General features: G+C 43.7%; 1 long non-coding RNA gene across 1 annotated transcript; it reads right to left on the minus strand.

The window, feature by feature from the left end:
• Positions 1 to 7,131: 7,131 nt before the first annotated feature.
• On the minus strand, positions 7,132 to 8,669 carry LOC141164113 (uncharacterized). The gene is made up of 3 exons (XR_012250831.1): positions 8,549 to 8,669; positions 7,781 to 7,841; positions 7,132 to 7,199 (listed from the first exon to the last, which is right to left on the minus strand). It is a non-coding gene; the product is annotated as an uncharacterized lncRNA (long non-coding RNA).
• Between the last annotated feature and the right edge of the window lie 1,548 nt (positions 8,670 to 10,217).

Consider the following 10,217-nt stretch of genomic DNA (forward strand, 5'->3'; position numbering starts at 1 on the left):
TCTTATTCACTCTCGTCTGGACTACTGCAACTCTCTTCTGATCGGTCTCCCTCTTACCAAAATTTCCCCTCTCCAATCTGTCCTGAATGCGGCAGCCAGGGTCGTATTTCTGTCCAGCTGCTTCACCGATGCCTCCACCTTGTGCCAGTCATTACACTGGTTACCCATTCGCTATAGGGTCCAATATAAACTCATTGCTCTCACCCACAAAGCTCTCCACAATTCTGCACCACCTTATATCTCCTCTCTCATCTCAGTCTATCGTCCTACACGTGCCCTCCGTTCCACAAATGACCTAAGACTAACATCCCCCATAATCCGAACCTCGCACCTCCGTCTCCAAGACTGCTCTCCTGCTGCGCCAGTTCTCTGGAATGCTCTACCCCAGACGATCCGATTGATGCCTAGCCCCTATGTCTTCAAGCGCGCTTTAAAAACCCATCTCTTTAAACAAGCCTACCATCTCAAATACCCAGTAAACTAACTTTTTCCTGTTCCCTCCTAAATACTATTCAGAATCTGCTCCCTACTGTTCATCTGTCTCTACACCCTCCATGCACACGATAACTGCACTAGGTAATTGAGTATTGCACTTGAACATACAGGCTGATGACCGGATCATACAGCTTTATATGATAAACCCGACTTATTATAATTGCCAGACCTGAAATAACAAGCACTTTCCACCTATTGTGTCCCCCCATTTCCTTGTAGAATGTAAGCTTGCGAGCAGGGACCTCACTCCTGATGTAACTGTTTAAACTGTCTCATCTTGTATTGAATTTATTGTTTGTAAATGTCCCCGCTTAATTGTAAAGTGCTGCGGAATATGCTGGCGCTATATAAATAAAAATTATTATTATACTGTATGGAGGACTGTGGGACCCAATTTTCTGTATGGAGGGCTATGTGGGGCCCATTATACTGTATGGAGGGCTATGTGGGGCCCATTATTCTGTATGGAGGACTATGTGGGGCCCATTATTCTGTATGGAGGACTATGTAGAGCCTATTCTGTATGGAGGATAATGTGGGGCCCATTATTCTGTATGGAGGGCTATGTGGGGCCCATTATTCTGTATGGAGGACTATGTGGGGCCCATTATTCTGTATGGAGGACTATGTGGGGCCCATTATTCTGTATGGAGGACTATGTAGAGCCTATTCTGTATGGAGGATAATGTGGGGCCTGTTATACTGTATAGGGGACTATGTGGGGCTCATTATTCTGTATAGGGGACTATGTAGGCCCTATTATACTGTATGGAGGTCTATGTGGGGACCATTATACTGTAGGCAGGTCTATGTGGGGACCATTATACTGTAGGCAGGTCTATGTGGGGACCATTATACTGTAGGCAGGTCTATGTGGGGACCATTATACTGTATGGAGTAGTATGTGGGGACCATTATTCTGTATGGAGTAGTATGTGGGGACCATTATTCTGTATGGAGTAGTATGTGGGACCCATTATTCTGTATGGAGTAGTATGTGGGACCCATTATTCTGTATGGAGGACTATGTGGGACCCATTATATTATGTGGAGTCCATTATTCTGTATGGAGGACTATGTGGGGCCATTATTCTGTATGGAGGACTATGTGGGGCCATTATTCTGTATGGAGGACCTTGTGGGGCCCATTCTACTGTGCGGAGGACTGTGTGGGGCCCATTCTACTGTGCGGAGGACTGTGTGGGGCCCATTCTACTGTGTGGGGCCCATTCTACTGTGTGGGGCCCATTCTACTGTGTGGGGCCCATTCTACTGTGTGGGGCCCATTCTACTGTGTGGAGGACTGTGTGGGGCCCTTATGCCATTGGACACACTCCACAAGGTCCCAGAGTTCCAATTTTCATTTGGAAATCAAGGTCCCAGAGTCTGGAGGAAGAGTGGAGAGGCCACAATCCAAGCTGCTTGAAGTCTAGTGTGAAGTTTCCACAATCAGTGATGGTTTGGGGGGCCATGTCATCTGCTGGTGTAGGTCCACTGTGTTTTATCAACACCAAAGTCAGCGCAGCCATCTACCAGGAAATTTTAGAGCACTTCATGCTTCCCTCTGCCGACAAGCTTTTTGGAGCTGGAAATGTCATTCTCCAGCAGGACTTGGCACCTATCCACACTGCCAAAAGTACCAATACCTGGTTTACACACAACAGTATCACTGTGCTTGATTGGCCAGAAAACTCGCCTGACCTTAACCCCATAGAGAATCTATGGGATATTGTCGAGAGGAAGATCAGAGACACCAGACCCAACAATGCAGACGAGCTGAAGGCTGCTATCAAAGCAACCTAGGCTTCCATAACACCTCAGCAGTGCCACAGTCTGATCGCCTCCATGCCACGCCGCGTTGATGCAGTAATTGATGCAAAAGGAGCCTCGACCAAGTATTGAGGGCATTTACTGAACATACATTTCAGTAGGCCAACATTTCGGATTTTAAAATAATTTTTAAAGCTGTTATAAAGTATTCTAATTTACTGAGATAATAATTTTTGTGTTTTCATTGACTGTAAGCCATAATCCTCAACATTAACCCCTTTACCCCCCAAAGTGGTTTGCACGTTACTGACCAGGCCAATTTTTACAATTCTGACCACTGTCACTTTATGAGGTAATTACTCTGAAGCGCTTCAACGGATCCCCCTGATTCGGAGATTATTTTTTCGTGACATATTGTACTTTATGATTGTGGTAAAATTTCTTCGATATCACTTGCGTTTGTGAAAAAAAAACAGAAATTTGGCAAAAATTTTGAAAATTTTGCAATTTTCAAAATTTGAATTTTTATGCCCTTAAATCAGAGAGATATGTCACACAAAATAGTTAATACATAACATTTCCAACATGTCTACTTTACATCAGCACAATTTTGGAACCAAAATTTTTTATTTTTTTTTATTTTTACTAGGGAGCTATAAGGGTTAAAAGTTGACCAACGATTTCTCATTTTTCCAACAAAATTTACAAAACAATTTTTTTTTATTTTTGTATTTTTTTTTAGGGACCACATCACATTTGAAGTGACTTTGAGGGGTCTTTATGACAGAAAATACCTAAAAGTGACACCATTCTAAAAACTGCTCCCCTCAAAGTGCTCAAAACCACATTCAAGAACTTTATTAACCCTTCAGGTGCTTCACAGGAATTTTTGGATTGTGGAAGCTAAAAATGAACATTTAACTTTTTTCACAAAAATGTTACTTTAGACCCAATTTTTTTAATTTTGCAGGGGTAACGGGAAAAAGTGGACCCCAAAATTTGATGTGCAATTTCTCCTGAGCACGCTGATACTCCATAAGTGGGGAAAAACCACTGTTTGGGCGCACGGCAGGGTTAGGAAGGGAAGGAGCGCCATTGACTTTTTGATTGTAAAATTTGCTTGAATAATTAGCGGACGCCATGTTGCGTTTGGAGAGCCCCTGATGTGCCTAAACAGTGGAAACCCCCCACAAGTGATGCCATTTTGAAAACTAGACCCCTCAGGGAACTTATCTAGATGTGTGGTGAGCACCCTGAACCCCCAAGTGTTTTACAGAAGTTTATAACATGAAGCCGTGAAAATAAAATAAAAAAAACTTTTTCCACAAAAAGATGTTTTAACCCCAATTTTTTTTTTTTTATTTTCACAAGGGTAAGAGGAGAAAATGGACCCCAAAAACTTTTGTGCAATTTCTCCTGAGTACGCCAATACCCCATATATGGGGAAAATAATGTTTGGGCGCACAGCAGAGTTCAGAAGGGAAGGAAGGAGCACTGTGTGACTTTTTGAATGCAAAATTGGCTGGAATCGAGAGCGAACGTTTGGAGAGCCCCTGATGTGCCTAAATAGTGGAAACCCCACCACAAGTGACCCCATTTTGGAAACTACACCCCTCAAGGATTATAACAAGGGGTATAGTGAACATTTTGAACCCAGAGGTACGACACAGAATTTGATAACATTAGGTCATCATATTGAATAAGTTGTCATTATTCTTGAGTGCAAGTGCTCGCTACTTGAGTTTGCATCGGGTACTCAGGTATGCACCATGTATCGCAGGTGCTCGAGTGACATGCTCGAGTGCCCGCCTGCATGTTTCACGGTTATTAGACACCCAAAAAAAAAACATGCGGGGGATGGCTCGTGCATGGCAGGCAATCCCTGCAAAGTTTTTTTGGCGGCGACGCATATGGGGCGGAGACTCGAGCACCCACGATACTCAATGCATACCCGAGCACCCGATGCAAACTCAAATAACGAGCACTTGCGCTCAACACTAGTCGCCATAACGTCATCTTTTTTTTACTTTTGAAAAAAATCCCAAACCCAACCCTAATCCTAGAGTTTATTTTTTACGCCGTTCCTAGTGTGGTATAAGTGATTAGACGACTTTATTATTTGGGTCAATGCGATTACAGAGAAACCAGAATCATATCGGTTTTTATGATTGACAGCTGTCACACACTAAAAGACGCATTTTTTTGTAAAATCTAGTTTTTGCTTCGTCATATTTTGAGAGCTATAATTTTTCCATATTTTGGCTGACAGTCATGTGATGGCTTGTTTTTTTGCGGGACAAGTTGACGTTTTTATTGGTACCATTTTCGGGCACGTGACATTTTTTGATCACTTTCTATTCCGATTTTTGGGAGGCAGAATAAACAACCAACAATTCAGGATTTTTTTTATTCTGCTCCACGTGTGGTAAAATTAATAAAGTTATTCTTCGGGTCAGTACATTTACAGCGGTACCACATTTATATCGTTCTGCTATGTTTTGGAGTTTTTACACAATAAAAGCTATTTTATGCAAAAAAATATTTTTTTGCATCGCTTTATTCTGAGAGCTATAACTTCTTAATTTTTCAGCTGTATGTTTTTTTGCTTCGTTTATTTATTTTTTACAATAAAGGGGTTAACTAGTGGGACAGTTATAGGTCAGCTCGTTACGGACGTGGTGATTATATTTTTATTTTTACAATTTTGTTGTTTTTTTTTTATTTTTTTTTTTCATTTTGTAACACTTTTTTTACTTCCATTCTTTGTCCCACTATGGGACTTTCACTTTTTTTATTCTGATCGCGTGTGTAGTATAGGGATGGAGCACCATCCCTGTGCTATACAGGCTGTCAGCACTGCAGACACAGAAGATACTTTGGTCATGCACTGCGCATGACCAAAGTATCTTTCTGCTGTCTGGTGACCCAGCTTTAAATGGGTTAACAGAAATAAAACACCTGAAATAGATCACTGTTTGTAATGACTCTATATAAAATATGAGCTCCACTTTTTGTATTGAAGAGCGGAAATAAATTAACTTTTTGATGATATTCTAGTTTAGTGAGATGCACCTGTATTTGAGCAGTTTGAGAATGAATGCTCAAAGCAGCAGGCAGAAAGTCACTATTAAGTGGGTGAAAGAAGCATATCACTGTAATAATACACTTCTCAAAAAAATAAAGGGAACACAAATAACATCCTAGATCTGAATGAATGAAATATTCTCATTGAATACTTTGTTCTTACAAAGTTGAATGTACTGACAACAAAATCACACAAAAATCATCAATGGAAATCAAATTTATTAACCAATGGAGGCCTGGATTTTGAGTCACCCCCAAAATTAAAGTGGAAAAACACTACAGGCTGATCCAACTTTGATGTAATGTTCTTAAAACAAGTCAAAATGAGGCTCAGTATTGTGTGTGGCTTCCACGTGCCTGTATGACCTCCCTACAACGCCTGGGCATGCTCCTGATGAGGTTGTGGATGGTCTCCTGTGGGATCTCCTCCCAGACCTGGACTAAAGCATCCGCCAACTCCTGGACAGTCTGTGGTGCAACGTGACGTTGGTGGATGGAGCGAGACATGATGTCCCAGATGCGCTCAATCGGATTCAGCTCTGGAGAACGGACGGGCCAGTCCATAGCTTCAATGCCTTCATCTTGCAGGAACTGCTGACACACTCCAGCCACATGAGGTCTGGCATTGTCCTGCATTAGGAGGAACACAGGGCCAACCGAACCAGCATATGGTCTCACAAGGGGTCTGAGGATGTCATCTCGGTACCTAATGGCGGTCAGTCTACCTCTGGCGAGCACAAGGAGGGCTGTGCGGCCCTCCAAAGAAATGCCACCCCACACCATTACTGACCCACTGCCAAACCGGTTATGCTGAAGGATGTTGCAGGCAGCAGATCACTCTCCACGGCGTCTCCAGACTCTGTCACGTCTGTCACACGTGCTCAGTGTGAACCTGCTTTCATCTGTGAAGAGCACAGGGCGCCAGTGGCGACTTTGCCAATCCTGGTGTTCTGTGGCAAATGCCAAGCGTCCTGCACGGTGTTGGGCTGTGAGCACAACCCCCCATCTGTGGACGTCGGGCCCTCATACCACCCTCATGGAGTCGGTTTCTAACAGTTTGTGCAGACACATGCACATTTGTGGCCTGCTGGAGGTCATTTTGCAGGGCTCTGGCAGTGCTCCTCCTGTTCCTCCTTGCACAAAGGTGGAGGTAGCGGTCCTGCTGCTGGGTTGTTGCCCTCTCCACGTGTCCTGGTGTACTGGCCTGTCTCCTGGTAGCGCCTACAGCCTCTGGACACTACGCTGACAGACACAGCAAACCTTCTTGCCACAGCTCGCATTGATGTGCCATCCTGGATGAGCCGCACTAACTGAGCAACTTCTGTTAGTTATAGAGTCCGTCTCATGCTACCAGGAGTGTGAAAGCACAACCAACATTCAAAAGTGACCTAAACATCAGCCAGAAAGCATTGGTACTGAGATGTGGTCTGTGGTCCCCACCTGCAGAACCACTCCTTTATTGAGGGTGTCTTGATAATTGCCAATAATTTCCATCTATTGTCTATTCCATTTGCACAACAGCATGTGAAATTGATTGTCAATCAGTGTTGCTTCCTAAGTGGACAGTTTGATTTCACAGAAGTTTGCTCAAAAAAATAAAGGGAACACTTAAACAGAATATAACTCCAAGTAAATCAGTGTATATATTACCAAGTTTTTTCTTTTTTAATCTTCACTAGTACTGTTAATTTATGAGGAAATAAATTAGTATTTAAATTTGTGGCTTCATCTCTTAAATCCATTTTAGTCCACCTTGACAAACTTACTTAATTCATTTTCTATTTCCACAGTCAAATTGTTTGCATCGACAATCACTTTATACTCGGGTGCTGCTTCCACAGGTCCCATAACTAGGAGTCAGAAAATAAATCACAATAATGCAAAGATATAAAACAATCGTTATATCAGAATGTAATTCAATCTGAACAGGAAGCGACAGCAAGTCTTAATATGCCATCACATCTGGAGAGGAATAAACTTCGGTATAATCTTATATCCCCCTCCTAATACAACACAGGCTAAGAATAAACGAGTTTTGTCGGCTTCTTCTGCAGGATCCCGGCCTCCTGCTTGATGACAGTTTGAGCCAATATCATCGCACTGCATGCACGAACTGTGTGCGCCAAGATGCTGCAAGGAGAAGCAGCTTTACCTCTGCAGCTTCAGAAAAGCGCAGTCACTGAATGTGGCAGACTACAGTAATCAGGCCAGCTCCAGAGGAGCGATTACAGGCTCTATAGAACAGAGTTTGAAAGTACTGCACACCATGTCTATGAGACCGGCCACCAATGACATTGCAGCAGTGGCCAGTAACCAAAATAATTCCTCTGTCCTTGAGAATGAAGAGCATCTTTAATAAGCAAGTTGCAAACTTGCTCGCTTTTACAAGAGCTTTGCAATGGTAGCCACTTATGATGGTGCTGAACTATACCTTCAGATGCTTTTGGTTGTTTTTTGACATACTCATCGATCTTGTCAAGAATGTCTGAAAACTAAAAAATATATATATTAATAAAATTACGTAACGATAACAAAGGGTCAATGTAAGAATATGAGAGCCAGAAGAAGGCTCTCAGACTTACTTGAAAAGTGACCCGTGGCTTGCCCAGCAAACACTGGAGCGATCCGGCAAGTCACAAACTGCAGGAGACGGACCGAAGAGGCGAAAATAGGTGAGATGTCAGCAGGTAAATATAAGACTAAGGCAGGGACCTTAGACCAGAAGCACCACTCCAGTGATAAAAACAACAAAAACACGCTGGAGTGGTGCTTTAACATAACGTAGAGCAGCATCTCAAACTACCACTTCCCAGTTATGTCCACTGGAGGGACGAGGCAGTCTGTAATTCATGGTGACATCTATTTTTCATGCCCCAGATCTGACAAAGTGAGCAGAGCTTGTGCAAGATGGACTGGTCAAATTCTTGTCTACTCCACAAATCTAATTCCAGCACAAGCACATAGAGGTGCAGACCACAACGCGCCTTGCCTGATCCATTGCGTGTGCCTATTAATCAGGAGCGTCTGTTCCCACTCGCCCCCTGACCAACACCAGCGAGAGACTCGCCGACCATTGTTCTGAGGCTACTTAGTGTCTGAATATTGTTTGTGATGGTGACCAAGAGCAAAAATGGAGAAAAATTAGGATGTGGAGTGCCGGGAGATGTGACAAGAGTTTTTCGGGTTTTCTGACACTCACCTGTCTGCTGTCCCATAACTTTGCTATACTTTTCACTGACTCAGCGTTAATATCCACCTGCATCTCCTCCTGCACTTCCTCAATGGTCTCCAAGTCATCCTCGTCTATTAAGTTCTTCCTCTGCGGCCTCCTCCAGGTCAGCCAGCAACTCGTCTGCCAGAGACATGTCTTATCCCTGCGGGAAAAGGCAAATTCATAGCAGGATTGTGCTTTATAGAAGTAATTCACTCATAGAAAACGCTATATCCTCATTGACATAAATGTAGTAATACATCAGTCACCAGATAATACAGCTTTATGTTACATAGAAACCCTATAACCAGCACGGCGGCGGCACCGCCGCACACGTCCTATAACCAGCGCGGCGCCGCCGCACACGTCCTATAACCAGCGCGGCACCCCCGCACACGTCCTATAACCAGCGCGGCACCCCCGCACACATCCTATAACCAGCGCGGCACCCCCGCACACGTCCTATAAACAGCGCGGCACCACCGCACACCACCAGCCAAGTACGCCCTACATTCTGCCATGCTAACACTCTGGGCACATATCCCACCCGCAGACATCAGCGCAGCATTTACCAAGTGCAAGAAGCCTGAAAAAAGGTGTCAGAAAGTTGTCGCACTTCTCTTCAACTATAACCGGAAGTTGTGGTGCAAAAATACAGCGTCACTGCAGCGACAGCTTCCGGAATGCTATCTGGTTTTCCGATTGGTCCGCAAATGCGCATGCGTACCCACACGAACGCTAAGCATGATTTCATTGGTCGATCAGCTGATGTTTTTTTCTCCTTTTTGTATAGTGTAACTTTATTTGTATACACCAGTCGTAGTGTTCATATCACGCTGCGCTTGGGAAGAAGGACAGACAATGTGAACAGGTAGGTGCGGAGGAGGAGGACATGGTCTTGTCCTGTGATATCAGGGTAATGTGTGGAGGTGGATTCTACCTATGAGGCTGCTCGTGTATATCGCAGGGACTTGTGTCAGGTTGCGCAGTAGTGCCCTCCCCGGTGTAAAAGCAGACAGATCTGACACTGGTGCAGCATGTGTGAGCCCATAAATATGTATTTTTGGATTGTAGCACTTGGAGAGTAAGGGTAGATCCGTACAGGATGGATATGATAACGATTCTCCGCATTGATCTGTACAGGTAAAAATGTTATCAAATTCTGTGTCGTACCTCTGGGTTCAAAATATTCACTATGCCGCTTGATATAATCCTTGAGGGGTGTAGTTTCCAAAATGGTGTCACTTGTAGGGGGGTTTCCACTATTTAGGCACATCAGGGGCTCTCCAAACGTCCGCTCTCGATTCCAGCCAATTTTGCGTTCAAAAAGTCACAGTGCTCCTTCCTTCCCTTCTGAACTCTGTCGTGCGCCCAAACACTATTTTACCCATATATGGGGTATTGGCGTACTCAGGAGAAATTGCACAAAAGTTTTTCTCCTCTTACCCTTGTGAAAATAAAAAAAAAATTGGGGTTAAAACATCTTTTTGTGGAAAAAGTTTGATTTATTTTTTTTATTATTTTCACGGCTCCATGTTATAAACTTCTGTAAAGCACTTAGGGGTTCAGGGTGCTCACCACACATCTAGATAAGTTCCCTGAGGGGTGTAGTTTTCAAAATGGCATCACTTGTGGGGGGTTTCCACTGTTTAGGCAC

The sequence above is a fragment of the Phyllobates terribilis genome, unplaced genomic scaffold, assembly GCF_046119375.1.
Source record: "Phyllobates terribilis strain yellow unplaced genomic scaffold, ASM4611937v1 Scaffold_10__3_contigs__length_209671492, whole genome shotgun sequence".
Taxonomy (NCBI): Eukaryota; Metazoa; Chordata; class Amphibia; order Anura; family Dendrobatidae; genus Phyllobates; species Phyllobates terribilis.